Raw genomic sequence first — 21,463 nt, 5'->3', positions numbered from 1 at the left:
GAACTGTTCAGTTAATTCATAGCTCCCCTCTCCCCACCTCATAGTAATTTAAACAAAATTATTAGGTGATTTTCTAAAGTTTGAGAATACCAAATGTATAATTTTACAACAAGCAATTTTTCTGTCTTCAAATAGTATCCCAATTATTGAGATATTTATTTAACTGCTACCTTTATGATAGTAATGCCAAAAACTATTGCTGGTTAGTATTTATTTATAGAGTGCTTGATGTGTACATAGAACTTTACAAGTATGAAAAAAACATGGTTCTCTGGGCCAACGGTATCTAATTGAGATAATTACAAATAAAAAAAGGTAAATGCAAAAGTGGGAAGAGGAGACAGCACTGGCAGGCTAAGATAAAGAAGTGGGTTTTAAAGACATATTTGAAAGAGGAGAGAGGTCATTTGACACCTAGGAAAACATAAATGGTGGTACAAATAATGAATATTATATTGACTGAGCAAAGGAGGCAAAGTTTCTGCTTAGAGGAGCGTTTGAGCAGACAGCAGGGTTGGAAGGATGGGGGAAGTATAGTTGTTAAGGGTATATTAACACTTCAGTAACAAAAATGACTGAAACACCCCTGACCAAATGAATAACTGCACTGACCACCTGCAATGGAATCCACTGTCTAGTTTTTAAACCAGCAGCATGATAACTTTGAAGGTGTGGAGTGTAAAGGTGTGAGATGTGATGGGGCTGAGAAGAGATTTGATGGAGAAAAAAATCCTGTGGTTTAATTTATATTGTCCATTTCTAGCTCATACCTGAAACCACACAGTCATTTTTACTTTATGTCCTCTCCACCAGGGAATACCTCAAGGCTATGTTTTTGGCCCTCTTCTCTTCACATATCTTTTTCATTCAGAATAGTTCATTCAGTTCGGACCTTGCTTCTATGTAGATGATACACATCCTATCATATCCCTCATCTCTCACTCTTCGCCCCTCCCCCATCCCTGTATCTCCTGTTTGTATGGCTCTGACTGTCAGATACTACTTAGATCATTACTACTTCCAGTGGAATGTTTCTGTCACTAAAGCCCCTAGTTGTTTCATCTGTACCTATGATTTTAAAATTTGTATTTGTAACATTCTAATTAGCTATTAGGTATTTCACTCAATCATAGGTCTAAAACATTTGGGGAAGTCATGACACACACAGGCATGTAAGTGATAATTGTCTCTCCAGTCATAGCAGACATTCATGTGCAGCCCTGGAAAGACAATCAGCTTCCACAGATTTGATCCATAGCATACACAAACACCTCCAGAAAGACCAGTAAGCCTCTTAAAGATCTTCCTCATCTTCCCTTTTCCCAGCTAGCTGGGGTTGGGTCACTGGATCAGTCTTTTCCTGGCTTGACAGTCTAAGACTCATTCCATATTCACTCTGTCCTCCTTTACACAGTCTATCACCATTTTCTTGGCCATCCCTTTGTTTTCCATCTGTGAACTCTAGTCTCAAATGCCTCCCTAATAAGATTTCCTTCATCTGTCCATACCATCTGAGCCTCCTCTCTTGTACCATCTAAAGGATACTGCAAACCTTGGTCTCACTCCTGATGACATCATTCTGCATATGGTCCAGTACAGTCACTCCCTCACTGCTCTCAAACATCTAATTTCAATGGCTTCTGGTTGTCTCAAGTGCCTCTTTGGTTGACCATGTTGTTAATCCATACAGAAGAGCTGGTCATATCATGGTTTTGTATAGTTGTCCCTTAAGTAGTCTGGGCATCAGTTTATCTTCCATCACTCTACTTACCTTGCACCAGACTTCCCCTGTGCTCAGCAGCCTTACTTGCAGTTGTTTGTCAATTTCTGCTTTTGCAGCTAGCAAGCCCCCAAGGTACTTAAACTCAGAAACCTGATTTAGGTGCTGGCCTTTGATGTTGATATTAATCTGTCTTGGTTTTGCACTAGTCTCCCATATGACTTTAGGTTTCTTTTTGAGGCCATAGTTTATTAGTTCCCTGTTCGAGGCATCAGTCGCCTGGACCAAATCTTCCTCACTATCAGCCCTAGTGCACAGATCAACTTCATACCACCTTTCATTAGGATTTGCTTACTTATGAAGTCCAGCACAATTATGAATAATAATGGACTAAGCGCTGATCCCTGGTGGAGCCCAACCTTTACCTTGAAACCCTCCATTTCACCGTAGGGCATCCCCACTTTTATCATGGAACCATCACACAAACCATCTGGACAAGGTCCTCCAGTACCTCACAGAATTGTAACAGAGGCACTAGCAGTTACCTAAGTACCTTGTAAAATGTCAATTCTCCAAACTGAGGAAAGCTTGACATTTCACTCCAGCTTCTTTTTTTACCATCTGTCTAGCGATGAACGTACTGTCGGTTGTCCTTTTCTAAATCCAAACTGCTCCTTTCCTAAAATAGGTTCCACTATTTGGTGAAGTCAATTATCTATGATTCTCATTAACAGTTTCATGGAATGGGACAGCAGCTTAATTCCTCAGTACTTCAAAAACTCATGTATTTTCTCCATTCTCCATTCTCTTGGGATTTCCTTCTCTTTCCAGTCTTCACACTTGACTCAGATGAGCCAGCATACACCAACCTCTCTCTAGGCTTTGATAATTTCCTCTGTGACTTTATCCGGACCTGCTGCTTTTCCAGGTGCCATCTTCAGCAGCACTGCCTTGACGTCTGCCTCTGACAGATCATCAACATCTTAATTATTGGTTCACATGATGGTAGTGTAGCATATAAACGGCCTAATTAAATAGACCCTCATAGCATTTTCACCATTAGTTTCATACCATGTCTCCTGTTACAAGCAGTCTGCCCCTGCATCATTTACAAATGGTAGGTTCGTGCCATCTTCTTTCCTTTTGTTTTTTGGATGTAAAATTGCATATATTTTCATTTTGGAAAGTTGAGGGCAGTTGTTCAACTCATATACAGCTCATCTAAAGCTAGATTTCTTTTAAAGATAATGGGCAAAATGTAGATCTTCCTTGCTGGGTCTGATGATTGACTGGCTGGTGGAGAACTTTGGTTTTGCTGATGTTCAGTGTTCGCCCTAGGCTTTTGTAAGCTTCAGAGAAGCAATTAAGGGCTGTTTGTAGATCCTCCTTTGAGTGTGCAACTACAGCATATCATTTGCTTACTGGAGTTTGGTTATTGTTGCCGATATTACTTTAGTTCTGGCATGGAAAATGTAGAATACTTTGCCTATCTTGGCAGTCATCTCTCACAGAGGGCAGACATAGATGTCGAGATTCAGTACAGAATCCACTGCGCCAGCCTTGCCTTTGGCAGACTGTCTCACCTGTCTGCCTTTGGCAGACTGTCTCACACACATTAGACTTTTAGTTTATAAAGCGGTGGTAATCCCAACTCTCCTCTACAGCTGTGAGACTTGGGTGACCTATAGAAAACACCTGAAAAACCTTGAACGCCAGCACCAGCACTTTCTTCGGAAGATCCTCTATATAAAGTGGGAGGATCATCGCACTAATGTCAGTATGGGCTGGATGAATGGACTATAAGGTGGATAGAAAGCTGGCTAGATCGTCAGGCTCAACGGGTAGTGATCAATGGCTCCATGTCTAGTTGGCAGCCGGTATCAAGCGGAGTGCCCCAAGGGTTGATCCTGGGGCCGGTTTTGTTCAATATCTTCATGAATGATCTGGAGGATGGCGTGGACTGCACTCTCAGCAAGTCTGCAGATGACACTAAACGGGAGGAGTGGTAGATACGCTGGTGGGTAGGGATAAGATACAGAGGAACCTAGACAAATTAGAGGATTGGGCCAAAAGAAACCTGATGAGGTTCAACAAGGACAAGTGCAGAGTCCTGCATTTAGGACGGAAGAATCCCATGCACTACTACAGACTAGGGACTGAATGGCTAGGCAGCAGTTCTGCAGAAAAGGACCTAGGGGTTACAGTGGAAGAGAAGCTGGATATGAGTCAACAGTGTGCCCTTGTTGCCAAGAAGGCTAATGGCATTTGGGGCTGTATAAGTAGGGGCATTGCCAGCAGATCGAGGGATGTGATCATTTCTCTCTATACAACATTGGTGAGGCCTCATCTGGAGTACTGTGTCCAGTTTTGGGTCCCACACTACAAGAAGGATGTGGAAAAATTGGAAAGAGTCCAGCGGAGGGCAACAAAAATGATTAGGGGCCTGGAGCACATGACTTATGAGGAGAGGCTGAAGGAACTGGGATTGTTTAATCTGCAGAAGAGAAGAATGAGGGGGGATTTGATAGCTGATTTCATGTCCTGAAAGGGGGTTCCGAAGAGGATGGATCTAGACTGATCTCAGTGTTACCAGATGACAGAACAAGGAGTAATGGTCTCAAGTTGCAGTGGGGGAGGTTTAGGTTGGATATTAGGAAAAACTTTTTTACTAGGAGGGTGTTGAAGCACTGGAATGGGTTACCTAGGGAGGTGGTGGAATCTCCTTCCTTAGAGGTTTTTAAGGTCAGGCTTGACAAAGCCCTGGCTGGGATGATTTAGTTGGGAATTGGTCATGCTTTGAGCAGGGGCTTGGACTAGATGACCTCCTGAGGTCCCTTCCAATCCTGATATTTTATGATTCAGTGTCCTCACAGAAGCCAACATCTTCAGTGTTGATGCCCTGATTATCCAGCACCAGCTGAGGTGGAGTGGGTACTGTGTGCGCATGCCTGATAGACGCTTACCAAAACAACTGGTGTACGTCCAACTCACCAAAGGAGAAAGGAAACGTGGAGGCCAAAAGAAACGCTTTAAAGACACCCTCAAGATAACATCAAGAGATGTGGCATCGACAGCACACACTGGGAGACAGCAGCCCAGGATAGAGATGATTGGCAAAGACTTGTCAGAGAGGGAACGTCCACTTTTGAGAAAAATCGCCTTGCCCTGGTCACAGAAAAAGGTCAGAGAAGAAAGGAAAGATAAGTCACGCAGTGATCGCGGCCCAACCCTGTCTTCCAACACCAGCTGCAATGTCTGCCAACGAGCCTGTGGCTCAAGGATCGGACTCCTCAGTCACCAAAGGACCCATGAAAAATAAAACCCGTGAAAGAGATCATCCTCAACCTTGAGGGATTGCCGATGATGAATGGGCCAAATCCGGAAGTCCTTAGTCAGTTATTACGCATTGAAAACTCTCATTGAAGTCATGAGTTGGTTTGCCTGAGTAAGGACTGAGGGAACACTGGTTTTGGGTCACCAGTTCCAGGGAGCTTAGAGCATCTGATTCAGCATATGTCAAAAGACAAAGGTGCTCATTTGGCGTGAGACATAAGTACAATACATGGTTATTGAGCAGATCCCATTATTCAAGTTCACATGTTATCACACTCTTCTCAGAGTCCATATTAATATAGTTAATATTTAAAATTAATTGTATGTTTATTATTATTTATTGGGGTATTACCATAACAACTAGTGGTGTCAGCTGAGACCATGGCCTCATTGTGTTAGGCACTATACAAACACATTGTTGAGGCCGGTGTTACAAGGTGGCACTGTTACATGTAGACTTCCAAGTTTCTTAGTGTGTAAGTAAATGATCAGTCTATTTAGTTGTTAATTTTTATTATGCAAGGTTCTGTGCAGAGGCAGTGGCCCTTGGAGAGGGATAGGAGTTGTGAAAGCAGCAGGGAGTTGGCTCTCTGTCTTGATCTCTGATTGGAGTCAATCCTTGAGGCAGAGTTGCTGTCTGGGAACCAGGCATTAGTGTTGAGCTGAGATTCAGGAAACAAGGGACTGCCTGCATGCTGTTTGACCACCTTTGTTCCTGGACTGGTGTATATGTATAAATAAAACAAGTTACACTTACAACATACCCAGTATCTGTGTCACTGATTTTTCCTCCACTGTGAAGCTGACCTGCAAGGGCCCAGACACCTGCTGCCAGCAGGTAGAGGGAGATGGTGTGAGAATGGGACACTGGTGTGATATGAAGGGGCAACAACACAGTAAGAGACAATTCTTGCCCTGACTAACTTGCACTATAAATTGGCATGACGGAAAGAACATGGGAAAAAGAAACAATGTTCTCCGTTTTATAGATGATGAACTGAGGCACAGAAAGTCACACAGGAAATCAGTGGCAAAATTACCATACCTTAATCACCAGACCTCCCTTCCTTCCCTCTAACTTAAATTGTGGTTCACTGGAGGAGGGATGTTGACTCCTCACTGGTCTGTAATCACCACCCATGTCCTTGGAGATAAATAATAATAAAGAAGTAGTTGGGGTAGATTGTGCCTGATAGCAGGGGTGAAAGTAATATTAAATTCTTACCGGTATAGGGGCATGACTCTGGGCCCCCGGAAGGGGCGGGGGCCTTGGGCGAAAGGGGCGGGGTGTTGGGCAGAAGAGGTGGGGATGGGGGTCAGCCTCCCCCAGCCAACCCATCCGCGCTGCCTGGCCTGTTCCGGCCGGGGCTCCAGTGGTGATTTTAAAGGGCCAGGGGCTCCAGCCACTGCTGCGGTAGCGGCGGCGTCCGGGAGCCCCGGGCCCTTTTAAATTGCTGGCCCTGGGGCAGCTGCCCCTTTTACTCCCCCCTGTCGGCGGCCGGGGGCGGCGGGGGGGCAAAAGGGGCAATGATGTTAAAGCACTGCCACGGCAGCGCTTTAACGTCCCTGCCCCTTTTGCCCCTCCCCCTTGGTCGGCGGCCCTGCCAGTAGGGTCCCTACTGACAGGGCCGCCGACAGGGGCAGCACTTTAAAGTCAGCTGCATATGGGCCGGTACTGGCTTCTTACCGGTATGCCGTACCGGCCCACTTTCACCCCTGCCTGACCAACATTTGTGGTGGGGTGGAGCCTGAGAGGCACAATCCCACCCACAGCTCCCTGTACAGAAGGAACGTGTGCTTGCTGCACCATCCCTGCTCTTCTACCTGCCTTCTTAGGACATTTTCAGTGTTACTAACTCTTGCAATTTTATCACAATTATTAATTATTATTAATTATTATTTATTTTAAACAGCTTATCATGGTCTCCAGATGTCTGACAGCATTCTTGCAAACTTTTGCCCTTTGTCAAAACAGGTTCTATCTCCCATTACTTTCTAAAGCCGCAAGCCACCCTCAGCAAACATGTGCAGAATCAAAACCAAATCTGGGCCAAAATAATGTTGAGTTGCTTCTATAGGAGCACTAGGGGCCTAAGGACCCTTTGAAGACACTATTAAAGCATGGAAGGGCCACTTTCCCAAGAGCCGTCTGATCCTGTAGGCACATCTCCTGCCATACGGGTGGCAGAAATGCCAACTTTGCTCTGAGATTTTTAGGGATGTTTATGAAAAAGCTTAGGAAGGAATTAGAGGTTGCCTGGACCTCTCTCTCACCCCCTCTCCTCCTCATCCCTCCATTCTCCCCACACAAATTGAGACCTCTCCCTCCTCCCCTCCCCTCTCTGTCTATGGCCAAAGGCAGGAGAACTGGGCCCTCTGGGCTCTCCCCTCATTGCACTCATGATCCTCTCACACCCACCCCCAAACAGGGAAAAAGGGAGGATTGGCTCTAGGAAAGATGCCCTTCTATGCTGCATAGGACCCTTATTTGCCTTGGCCAGTCCAGCAGGATCCACATGGGGCAGTTAGAGCATAACACCCAGCCTGTGGTTTGGGCAGCACCCCAGCCCATTCAAAATCACAGCAGCTTTCCTCCTATCAGATCCTCACTGTGCAGTCTGCATGTGTGCCACGGGCCAGTGGAGAAAAATGCCTCCTCAGCCACAGTGCTATTTGCTGTGTTCGTTGGACCCAAGTGATGGTGAGTGACCAGATCATATATATGTGATACATGTGTGCTTTTAAAATTAATAGATTTAAGCCTGAATTGGTAATTTCATAATTACGTGGAAAATCGGCTTAATTACGGATAATTAAGGACGGTTGGCATCTCAGGGATGGGGAGGTTCCCCAGTGACTGTGAGCTTCATGATGGGGCTCAGGAAGCTCTGATTTCTTGTGGATCAGCCAGTAGATTCATCATCCAAAGGGTGTTCAGATGTCCTGTTGCATCCCAGCTCTGGCCTGCTCATGCCACTTTCAAAGGCTTGTTTCTAGGGTATTAATGCCAAGTAATACCTGGTACAATTGGGGGGATATGATCTTGATCTCAATAGTGTCCTTTGTCTTTGAGTCCCCTTCCTGGGCAGCAAAAAGCAAACTAGGGAGCTGTTTTAAAACAAAGAAAATATATATTATAAAAACCTCGCCCCACGGTTTGACTAGTACTCATTCCTGGACAATAGGAGCTGGGGCGGGAAGGGGGGGGGAGAGGCGGTGCCTGCAGGTGACAGCCACGCGGAGCCGCTTGTGCGCCTCCACCTAGGAGCTGGACCTGCTGCTGGCTACTTTGGGGGGGGGGGGGGTGCAGCACGGTCCGTGGTGCCAGGACAGGCAGGAAGCCTGCCTCTGCACCCCAGCTGCACCGCTGACCGGGAGCCACCCGAGGTAAGCCCATGCCCCAACCCCGCACCCCAGTCCCCTGCCCCAACCCTGAGACCCCCCAAACCCAGAGACCTCTCCTGCACCCCAAACCCCTCATTCCCAGCTCCATTGGGTCTCGGGCATCAACTGGGTCACCAGAAAAAAAGTTTGAAAACCACTGCTCTAGGGAGTGAGGTTTGGCAGGTGGGAGTGGAGAATTTCTAATACAAAAGCTACAGACTTTCATTCCAGGCTAAAGAAACTACGCTCATAACAGAGAGTGAGATGTTGGTTTTAGGCAGTGAAAACAGGGACCGTTTAACACTTAGGGCAACATTTTCAAAGGACCTAAACTGATCTCTAAGTTATACACAATCACTGGTGCAAGCCAGTGATCGACTCTGTAGCTACAAATGGCATTGGTCTTTCATTTGCACACATATATCCCGTTTTCAGATATGGAGTCTATCATTTGCACATAGCAATGACTCTGCCTGCAGAATCATTCATGCAAAATTAGAGGGCTTGTTTTGAAAATGTGGTTGTCAGTGTGCATTTTCCCTGTGCATTTTTAAAAATAATTTCCTACACATCCATGTATTAACGTATTTCAGAGCCTTAAAAATTCAGTAACAAATACACATTTAAAATAATTTTGCATTTAAATAGTTTTAGAGTATTTATTTCATCCACAAACATCAGATTTTGTTTTATTCACTCCGCTGCAGTATTTTTGTAAATGTGCCTATGGATCATTACTTCTTATTCCTTTGCCATTGTTGAGCCAAATCCTGACATCCTTATTTTTTACTCAGTCCTTATTTAGGCAACCTCCCATTGACCCAGTAAGTACTGAGTAAAAATAAAGTAAGGACCTCAGGATATGGCTGGTTGCTTCAGATAGATCAAGTCTTATTATCATATACTGTTTTTTAAAGCAATCAGATATCTTTCCCTCTATGCCTCTTGTATTGTAACGATGCCATCTTGTGGTCAAACACCATCATATTTTGCTGTTCATTTTATATACGTATATATCACACAGTGGGCCAGGCTCATCAATATTTTGATTTTTAAAAAGCCGTTTGATCACCTTCTACTTTTGTACCTTAATATCATGAAGAATCTTTAAAATAAATTCTGTCAAGCCCTAAATCTATTGTGCAAAAAAGAAAAAAGTGAGACAGCAAGAGGAGGCTGCAACATGTCATGCATCTTGTGTGACAGTTGTTTTTTTCACTGGACAATGCTGATTTGTCAAACTATTCGTGGGAAAAGATTGGTTTCAACGAATCTTCCACTATAAATTTTTTTGAAAAAAAAAAAAGTTTAGAAACGGTTGAAACAAGGCCAACATTTTCAAAATGAAAAGTTTGTTTTCCAGTTCAAAATGAAATTTTTGTTTAAAATTTTAATTAATGTATACTAAAGAAAACGTTAAAGTTTTTAAAAAAGGTCAAAATCAAAACAAATTGAAACAAACTGTTTTGATTCATCCAATCTGATTTTTTTTTCCAGATTCTTGGTTTGCAAAAATTTTTGAGATTTCAACTTGTCGTCCCAGTTCAGGACAGGAAAAGATTTCAAAATCTTGTAAACTCTCATGGCACGGGAACACTATTTCCCACCCAGCTCTAACAGTTACACATCTGGTTCTATCACATCCAGCTGAACTTCAGAAAATCAACAGCCATTCGCCTGCAATTATGCCTTCCCACTGTGTGAAGCTGGAGTGACACCTACTGAGCAAGCAGCTCTCTGCCTTTTCTCTGGCTGCTCCCACAGCTGGATCACAGCCAGGAGAAGATGGAGGTGATGGAGGTAGCAATGGCAGTGGCAACACCAGAATCTGCACCATCAGAGGAATGGCCCAGTACTGATCTTGGTCTCTCTCATCCCTCCTGTCAGCCCCCATCAAGCACCCACCCATGTGCCTAGGTGCCCCATATGCTGCAGTCCTCATCCACCCACCAGCAGTCCCAGGCACACAGCAAACATACTTAATAAAGTTCCCACCATTCCTTGCTACTCAAGCACCCTTCTAGCCAAACTTCCCTGCACCCAGAACCCTCCAGTACCCCTCCAGACCCTCTTACCTCCCCTACCGACAGGGGTCAAGATTTGTCCTATTTTTACCAATATAAGCTGATGGTTATGGTTATCTGAACATTATCCCATTAAATGTTTTGCATGTAATGTACAGGGGGAGCCGCCCAAAGCCTGGCAGCTGTTGTGGCCATTTGGAATTTGTTAAGAGCCACTTGGTGGTGATCATACACCTGCATGCAAGCAAGTGAGCTAACTGAACTTCATCTGTGCCCCAATTCGAAAGTCAGATGATACCATGACAATTTACAGTGGCCACCGGTGTCTAACACAGTGCAGCATTTCCCTATTCTTAGAATATAAAATAACTGTTATCTTAGATACCACAGTGTAGTTGAGGCTGAAAGTCAATCAGGAACTCCTGAGTTCTAACTTCAGCTCTGACACTGACTTGCTCTAAGGTCTTGGGCAAGACCTGCGGCTAACAACATGCTGATACCCAACTGTATATCACGTTCTCCACCGATGCAACCACTGCCACTAAAAAGATGCTAGAATAGCTGAATCTAAAAGTCTGTCTTTAGAAGATACTAAAAAAACCTTCCTCTTTGGCAAAACTTTTACACCATAACAAGAACGATGCTCACATTAATACCTCTTCTACCTGCCCGCAACAACACCACATTTAATCCCTGCCAAACCAACCCACCACCAACCTTACTCCAAACCTTATACCTTAAAAAGAGAGTACAGACAAAGATTCCATGAAGTCTGTTAAAGACTTTGCTGCAGTGCTGCTAATCCATGTTACTTGGGCTATGGCTACACTACAGAGCTTAGAGTGGCGCAGCTGCACGTCTGTGGTGCTGCTAGTGCAGATGCTCTAAGTCAATGGGAGAGAACTCTACCACTGACTTAATTATTCCATCCCCTGCAAGCGATGGTAGCTATGTTGGCGGGAAAAACTCTCCTGCCGACATAGCGCTGTCCACCCCAGCGCTTAGGTCGGTGTAACTTGCGTAGGTGGGTGGCTTATTCACCCCCCCCGAGAGACATAATTTATACCAACGTAAGCTGTAGTGTGTACATAGCCTTGGAAAGCACTCAATACTGTGGTGATAGGTGGCAGTATAAAACCTTAAAATAGCCATACAGATGTCTTCCACTACTATTACAATAGGCCCCATAGTGTCTATACAATGAAGGTGTTATTTCCTACATTTTGGTGTGAATTGTGCATTTCTTTGGCTTTGTCACTGCCTTATCAGTGTTTAGATGAGTTGTGTTTGTATTTTGAATGTACTAATACTTGAACTTTTTTTGTTTGTAATAGAGCTAGGTGACATTTTTTGGCAAATATTTTATTAATTGAAAAATGCAGTTTTGGGTCAACTGAAACTGTTCATGAGTTCAGGTAGAATTCAGTAAGAAGTTCGGACAGAAAAAAAATGGATTTTTTTTCTGGGAAATTTTCTAAATGAAACATTTTTACTTTTCATTTTGAAATGACTTTTTTTGGTGGTTTCACTGGAAGTGAAATGTTTCATTTGACCTGCAACAATTTTTATTTTTTTTTCCCTTTAGGTGAGTAAAAAGAGAAAAACTGCCATTTTGGGTTGACAGCACACACTTTTTTTCTGGACTTTTGGGTTCAGCTACTGCTCTAGCATATAAACACAGGGAGGCCAAAATATGAAAATGTTTCAGCAAATGGGTGTGATGAGAAACAGCCCTTGTAATACTATACCTTTGACTCGAAAATACAAGATTTGGCAGCTATTGTAGGATAACAGTACCACTGTATGTCAATATAACTTGAAAAAAGCATAGTAAATCTTTGTAGGTAGTAAATCAATGTTACCTGACGGTGAGAAAGAAAAAAGAATCAAAGATACAAACAAGTGAAATTAACCCCTTTCTTTAGTAAGTTTAAACAAGTGTCAGTGGGTCAAATTCATCCCTGATATAACACCAGTGAAATTATACCAGTATAAATTCTGAGAATCTCCACTACAGTTAATGGAGTTTTACACAGATGTAATTAAGAACTGAATTTAGTCCAGAACATCAGTAAAAGAGGTTGAATAGATAAATACAAAGCAGGAGTTAAGGAATGTTGTGCAGATGTTCACATGATCTTTTGACAGAATGCAGCCACAAAAAGGTTAGCTCTTTTGGTTTAGCTTGTAAACTCCATAGGCCAGGACTTTCCTGCACGTTTGTACAGTGCCTAGTGCAATAGGGGCCTGAATCTGACTGGAGCCTTTTTTATTTTTTTACACTATGCTACTTGAATACAAATAAAATAAAATCACTGTTAAGAATTTAAATAAAATTTACTACCTGATAGTTGTTTGGCCTATATGAAGTGAGTTTGGTGATCTGTAACCAATTCCTCATCACAAATTTGTCTCACAGTTGGCACTAATTGGCACCCTTATTGGCAGTGCCAGTACTAGCCCATTGGGGCCCTAATCAGGAATATTTTTGGGCCCCCTCCCACACAACACATAATAAAAAGCGAATAGCCGTCTCCCCCAAGCTGCTCGTGGCACTAAGCAATTGCATAGTCTGTTTAGGCCTAGCGCTGGCTCTGCTCAGTGGCAATCTTTATAGAAAGGCCAAGAACAAAACTGGGATAGAGACTGAACTTTCTGGTTGCCCTGAGGGGTAGTTCCTCTAGAAATGTGAGGAGGCACATTGTTTGGAGAGAATCATGTTTTCTGGAGTTCCATTCTTTCTTTCTGCAGTTCTCACTAGATTCACTTAAAAAAATTAATCCAAGCCTCCTTTTCATACTGCTTCATACAAATAATCTAAACATCTCAGTACAATTGAGTTGAATAGTAGGATTCTTATATTTTGTGGTGACACTGCTAATGCATACTTGAGTAAGCAAACATGACTGGAGGTGTGAGTTGATTCATTGTTGCTCATTTGGGATATTCAGTTAGAAAGATTTTGTCAAACACAGCTGCTGACTCCTCCACCATGTGGATTCTGTAGTGTACATTGTTCAGTTAAGTGCAGTAGTCTGTTTTTCTTCTTGTCTCTTTTTCTTTTAAAATATCTTTACTAGCATCTCTTATTCAGTTGGGAGCACTTCACAGAGACTAAAAGTCAGTCTTCAGTTTCTACAAAAAGCATTTTTTCTGTTTTAAAATGCATATTTATAAAACCTGTTTCATATTACCCTCATTTAATATTTTGATGACCTGTAGAACCATTGGAAACACTTATCTAGGGACATGGTGGATTCTCTGTCACTTGCAGTCAAGACTTTATATCTTTCTAAAAGCTCAAACAGAAATTCTGGGCTTGATGCAGAAATTACTGGGTAAGATTCTGTGACTGGTGTTATGCAGGAGGTCAGATTAGATGATTATAATGATATTTTCTGACCTTAAAATCTACGAATCTATAGAGCTAGGAAAATCTTATTTGTGGGGTTCTGCCTTCAGCACAAACCAGGGTCCACATTCTTATCATAATACCACGACCTTAAGATGTACAGGAATACAGCTGCAAACAGAAAGACAGTCATGTCCACTTAGTCTTTCCATAAATAGGTAACCAAATCCCTCTAGACAAATTATGGAAGAAAAATTGTACCATTGAAGCATGCAGTGGAATAACTACCTAAGCTGTTTTAGAACAAAGAGTCCCTTTGAGCCGGTAGGAGGTGGCACACTGTCCTAACACTGCTCTGCTACCTCATCAGTTTCTGCAGAATTTAAATTTTAATTAAAAAACCCCAAAACATTTCTAACCTTTCTGACTGCAAAGAAAACCCTTTGGAATGACTGAGTTGGGAATAAATGGGAAAAGAAATGAACCAGATGCTTGGCTCTACTATGAACCCTTTGAACCATTTTTCTTTCAAACTAGTACATATTGTGTTGATTCCTTGGATCAGGTATCTTAAGGAATAAGGGCCTAAATCTGCCCTCCGCTCTATGCGTGCAAAAGGCCCTAAGTACAGTTTGGGTATCTGTGGGGAAGTGTGTAAACATGGAGAGGCCATGAGGGTCTCTGCAAGCCAATGCAGTGCTTCTCTCCACAGTACTGGAGTAGTAGGGGTGTATCATCATGGGTAGGGCCCTACCAAATTCAGGGTCCATTTTGGTCAATTTCACAGTCATGGGATTTTTAAAATAATAAATTTCATGATTTCAGCTATTAAAAATCTGAATTTCACGGTGTTGTAATTGTAGGGATCTTGACCCAAAAAGGAGTTGTGCGGTTGTCACAGGGGTATTGTAGGGAGGGTTGCAGTACTGCTACCCTTACTTCTGCATTGCTGCTGGCGGCGGCACAGCCTTCAGAGCTGGCCAGTAGCTGCTGGCCAGGAGCCCAGCTCTGACGGCAGAGCCGCCACCAGCAGCAGTGCAGACGTAAGGATGGCATGGTATGGTATTGCCACTCTTACTTCTGCACTGCTGCCAGCAGAGCTGGGCCCTCAGTCAGCAGCTGCCACTCTCCGGCTGCCCAGCAATGAAGGCAGCAGCACAGAAGTAAGGGTGGCATGGCATGGTATTGCCACCCTTATTTCTGTGCTGCTGCTGATGGGGCGCTGCCTTCAGAGCTGGGCACCCAGCCAACAGTCGCCACTCTCTGGCCACCCAGCTCTGAAGGTAGCGCAGAAGTAAGGGTGTCAATACTGCAATCCCGCACCCCAAAATAACCTTGAAACCCCCTTGCAATACCCTTTTGGGTCAAGAACCCCAATTTGAGAAACACTGGTCTCCCCCCATGAAATCTGTATAGTATAAGGTAAAAGCACACAAAAGACCAGATTTCATGGGGGGGAGACCAAATTTCATGGTCTGTGACGTGTTTTTCATGGCCATGAATTTGGTAGGGCTGACTGAGTAGGTAAGTGATGAGCAAGTTGCTACTCCAGCTACTACTTTGCAGATCCATGTGCCCAAACCCCCTCTAGGAGGCACACAGAGGCCCCATTTCTGTAGTAAGATTATTAGTATCTACTCAACCAAACACTTGTGTAGGAGCAGGATTTTATAATGTCCCATAAGAATTAATGTATGATTTGATTTCATCTTGTCAGCCACCCTTTTTGAATAGCAGAAAGGAATGACAGACCAGAACAATCCTTATGACTGATTATGGTCACCTTTTTGTTTTAGGATAAGTTATAATGTCTGCTATGGTTTCCTATATGTATTACAAATTAGGCACTCTAGTTAAATATACATTTCTTTGTTTTAAGGTTTTAGTAAGTAAGAGACAGGATCTTGTATTGTATCTGTGTTAAGGAGATTAGAGGAAAGTTGAGGGCCTGAAGCCCCAATGTGAATTGTTTTAGTTATAAGATTTAGCAAGGCTTGATTTACAATGTATTCTGCTAAATATACAATACTGCTGTCTGTATACCTTTGATGGTCCTGTGATGGTGTTGCTGGTGTAGATATGTGGGCAGAGTTGGCATCGAGGTTTGTTGCATGGGTTGGTTCCTGAGTTAGAGTTGTTATGGTGCGGTGCGTGATTGCTGGTGAGAATATGCTTAACGTTGGCGGGTTGTCTGTGGGCGAGGACTGGCCTGCCTCCCAAGGTCTGTGAAAGTGTGGGATCATTGTACAGGATGGGTTGTAGATCACTGATGATGCGTTGGAGAGGTTTAAGCTGAGGACTGTAGGTGATGGCCAGCAACACCATCACAGGACCTAACCAGATCAGCTACAACATCACCGGCTCATTCACCTGCACGTCCACCAATGTTATATATGCCATCATGTGCCAGCAATGCCCCTCTGCTATGTACATTGGCCAAACTGGACAGTCACTACGCAAGAGGATAAATGGACATAAGTCAGATATCAGGAATGGCAATATACAAAAACCTGTAGGAGAACACTTCAACCTCCCTGGCCACACAATAGCAGATGTAAAGGTAGCCATCTTACAGCAAAAAAAACTTCAGGACCAGACTCCAAAGAGAAACTGCTGAGCTCCAGTTCATTTGCAAATTTGACACCATCAGATCAGGATTAAACAAAGACTGTGAATGGCTATCCAACTACAGAAGCAGTTTCTCCTCCCTTGGTGTTCACACCTCAACTGCTAGCAGAGCACCTCACCCTCCCTGATTGAACTAACCTCGTTATCTCCATACTGATTTTACCTGCCTCTGGAGATTTCCATTACTTGCATCTGAAGAAGTGAGGTTCTTACCCACGAAAGCTTAAGAAGAAGTGAGAAACTTGGAAAGACCAGGAGACAATCAGAAAACATCCATTGTATCCGATGCTAAACATGTTAGCAGCATTGACGACCTCAGAGGTGAGGCAGGCACCCCTGAAGGCAAGACAGCAAATAGGAGATAACGATGGGAAGCTCGACAATAACCATCAAATGATAACACCACTTAAGGACTAATGATTACAGGATGACATTGCAAAATGCATGGACTCAAATGGGAATTTACAACTATAAAGCTGGGGTGTTTTGCCATGGAACTCTGGGTTCAGTCCTGCAAAGCCTCGGAGCATCGGATCGCGACCGACAAGAGCCCAGCTCCACACTCGTGCTCAATCTAACTGGCCATTAGATTGACTCGAGCTACAACAGACTGGTAACTATAAACATCACTGGCAGGACTCTGTGTGTGTGTGTATGTGTATGTGTGTGTGACTGAAAAGCATATGCTAACTGTTGTATTTTCCATAAATGCTGTGTATTTGCCTTCCTGTATAAAGTTCCCGTGTGCTTTGTATGAGCATAACACTTGGTCTGGAAAAGGGAAGATTTCTTCTTCCCTCCCAATCCCTCTTTGATCTTCTGCTCAAAGCCCTTTTAATTGAGTTTTACATGGGGACTGGGAGGTGCCTGAATTTGGGACTAGTAGTCCTTTTCTCTCTCTCATTAGTCAGAACATTCTTAGGAAAAAAATCTTCATCTAAAGCAGGAGAACTTTTAAACGAGGTTCAGTAACACTTTCCATGTCATTTTAGCAAATCTATAATCCAAATACAGATACGCTACAACCTCTTCCTCATTCAATACACTTCTCACTGGCAGTAGGTAGGCAACACATCCCTGCTCATTATTTCATCTCCTTGCATGTAGAGTCACAAATCACTAGCAGCCTGATCCAAAGGCCCTTAAAGCCAATAGGAATCTTTCTATTTTACATTGAATTAAAAATCGACTTCTCTCATGAGTTCTTGTAGACCCAATCTCACACTTCCTAGCTCCTCTTTTCAAGGTATCACTTTTTAAATGTTACTGTAAAATATGTTAATTCACTGTGCAGTACCTTAAATGTCTTCAGAAGGTTTCCCAAAAAACAGTAACAGGGCTTGTTGCAATGCAGAAGAAATGAAGACAGACCTGTATCAATAGTTTATCCACCTACTGAGTAAATGCTATTGGGGGTGGGGAAAAAACCCTGTCCAGAAAACATTTGTTATCTAGATCCATCACCAATTCCTTGTGCTGTCTTTTATAAAATTATGGAATGGCAATGTCCTATAATGGCTAATATAATACTATTTCAAGTACATTTTGTGGTGGAAATTTAGAGATGCTGGGATGATTGGGTAAGATCCTCAGCTGGTATAAATTGGTATAGCTCCATTGACTTCAAGGGAGCTACACCAATTTACATCAGCTGAGGATTTGGCCCCTTATTTATAAATCTTATAAATCTGGGAATCAAGAATAGGTTCCATGCATAACTTTTAAATCTGCTGAGTATCTGATTATATAAAGGTGAATGCATAGGGTGTGTTCCTTAAAGTAAAACTTCAAAGGACAGAGTGTGATTTTTGTTGCCCTTAACAGACTTGTCAAGTACCAACTGCAGAAGCAAGAAACAACATGCACACACCTAGCCCTGCCTGCATTCCTAAAACGCAAATTCAAATGAGAAGTTATTTGATTTTTTTAGTTGGTACCTTTTGTAGAGAAAAATTACAAGTTTATTTTCCATTTAATTGACAGAGGAAAGCCTTATGACTAGAAATGAAATCTAAGCAGATTTTGATGTTATAGTATGTGACTATCAATTGTTTCTTGTATAAGAATTTATGCAAAGCAATTGTGATAATCAATCCAGTAACACCATCTGAAAAATCAGATACTGTAAGATCTTTGAATAAAATAAAATACTGTACCATTTTTTTGTGAAATGTAGACATGGCCTTAAATTGGAGTGTTGGCTCCAAATAATGCCTGCCCTTCCAAATATACACACTCAGCAAGAGAAAACTGAACTCCAGATTCAGACCAGAACTTTGTGATTCAGGCCCATTTTTAGTGAAACATTTAATAAATATTGATGCTAAAGAGTTGTGTTTTTTTTAAATTACAGATATTCTGGAAACAAAATTATACCAGAATTTGTTGATTCCCCCCCCCCCACACACACACAAAAAACCCAACAAACAACAACTACTTGGGAAGGTGTATTTCTACATCTAGGTTAATCACTCAGACATACTGTAACTGCCTGGATTTTGGACTAAACTGACTCATCAGTCCATAGCTTTGCTGATGACATTGGATAAAAGAGAGGGGGGGAAAAACCCCAAACCCAGAGCATACTAAAGAGAGAAGTGAGGGAATTTGGATGTTAACTCCTGTGGACTGTCTTCTAATACATCTATCAACTCATCTTACCTCAGACTATTTAGTAACTTATTCTGAAAATGGGTCAGCGATGCCTCACCAACAGCTGTAATTTTCTGGTATGCATATGTTCAATTCATGGCTTGAATAATAAATATTTAACAAGGGGTGGGGCAGATGAGACTTTTCTTTCCCTTCTGTCCTTGCTTCTACATATTGTATATTAAATTAGTTTCTACAGTTCAGGTTTAGCTCCCACTAGTTTCCCTCTTTACTAGTTCAGAATGGTATTGTTGCTAAGGCACAAGATTGGGACTCAGGAAATAGGGTTCACTTCCTAGCTCTGCCATAGACTTTCTGTGTCACTTTAGACACGTCATTTATGGCCTAATTTACAAAAGAGCTCAGCTCCCATTTAGACACCTAAATGCAGTGGCTAGATTTCCAAAAGTGTTCAGCATGCAGTAACTCCCATTGTTCTCAAACGAAGCTGCTTGATCTTGGCTCTGGAGAATCTAGCCTCAATTGTGGCTATTGAGCACAGTTGAACATCTGTCCCCTAATTTCTCTGTGCCTCAGTTAGCCACCAATAAACTGGGGAAAACACTAGCTCCTGTCTCTCACCTTTTGTCCTTCTTATCTGCTTAGAGTGCATGATCTTCAAGACAGGCACTATCTCCTCTCTTACTGTGTGTATGGACAGTGCCTAGTACAATGAGGCCAAGATGTTAGGGCTTGTGGATGCTACTATGGTACAATAATAATAATCAGCTATTAATATTTATAAAGTGGCATGTGCCCATTGCCTGAGCCTCAAGGCACTTACAAAAATTAAGAATACAATCCTATATTTATTATTATGCTGCCAATCTAATCTCTCATATTTACCACCACCACCAACAGAGTAAAATGCATACACCCAGAGATAACACACTAAAGAATAATGTGGCCACTCTTAACCATAGAACCTTCCCTACCAGCCTGTCTCAGGCAAAGTCCTGAATGAATAGAAAAGCTTTTCATGACACTCATGATCTTCAAGACAGCCCCTCACAGAGTGCATTGCTTTAGTCCTATGTCATAACAGCATGGATAACAAGCCAAGGTCCACATCAGAAAGCAGAGACTGCAGTCACCCTGGTAAAAAAAGCATAGATGGATCAAAATACTCATGGCACTGAAACCATACATGAGTCCAAGGCAAAGAAAGAACCAAAAGTAACAACATTTAATACCTCCTTAATAAAACTTGTGTGGAATAGGAATTAACCCTGCTTCACTCTTACATTATTCTCTCCAAATATCACCTACCTTTTTTCTGGACGTAGTAGACAGTTTGCTCTCATCTAAGTCCCCATTTTAGCCTGACACTACAAGTTCAAGGTTCATTTCCTTCTGGAATTAGGAGGACATGTCTTAGTGCTCAGTGCCTCTCCTGATTGAAGACATCTATTTGCAGCTTGTTCTGATATCTCTTTCATAGTTTTAGCAGCTTGTATAGTGGAGGAAGAGATTAATACCAAGTTTATGTGACAGGGAATTTTTATCTTGTAGATATGCGCTATTTTCCTTTATATTTTGATTTCCAGGTCAAATTGCTGTACTACTTCCGCATGCCCTTCCAAATTATTAGTCACCTCTGTCATTTTATCAAAGCACCTAATTTAGTGACTGACTTACATAGTGTAACCCACACACCTCCTGGGTCTAGTGTTCTGTCCCATCTAGTGGCACCAAGACCACTTAGAGAGAGATTAATGAGTCTGCTCTACAGCCTTAACTAAGAGCCTTATGGTTTTTAGCTCATGCAGTAGAGGCTCATGCATTGAGCTCCAGAGGTCTGAGGTTCGATCCCGCCCGCTGAGACCAGGTTCTGTCGGTGTTACAATAGCACCAAATGTGTGCTAGGTACTTAGACTACCAAATGAAGAGGATTCAGTCTTTGGACAAATGTTTAGATTGATTTTTGCATGTGGAACCATTTGCCTCCAGTTTGCCAGATCAAAGTTTGGTTCTGATTAAAAGTTGTTGCCATTCAATAGCTCTTTGGTGTCCGGTGTGCAAGAAGTTTCAATCCTATTCTTATTAGAGGCATGTCTTCCTCACAATACAATCACAACTGGCAGTCTCAGCAGAGGCATCAAAGCTGAATGGGCATGAATGCTAAGAGCTCACAAGAAATTTTTTGGTGGCCTCAGAGTGCGGCCACCAACACTTGTGGTGGCCACTCTGACAATTTTTCCTAAAATACTTAATTAACTTTAGGAAAAACAAATAAATACACACATACACATGTCCAAATCATAATTTATTTATGTAGGTTTTTATTGCAGACTCAATAATAAAAATAATGTACAATTGTCTCTATTCTTTACTGGACCTAACCAGAACAGAAACAAATACGGTGTTTTG

Source organism: Emys orbicularis, chromosome 2 (genome assembly GCF_028017835.1).
Source record: "Emys orbicularis isolate rEmyOrb1 chromosome 2, rEmyOrb1.hap1, whole genome shotgun sequence".
Classification (NCBI taxonomy): Eukaryota; Metazoa; Chordata; order Testudines; family Emydidae; genus Emys; species Emys orbicularis.
Note: the sequence above shows the minus strand (reverse complement) of the source record.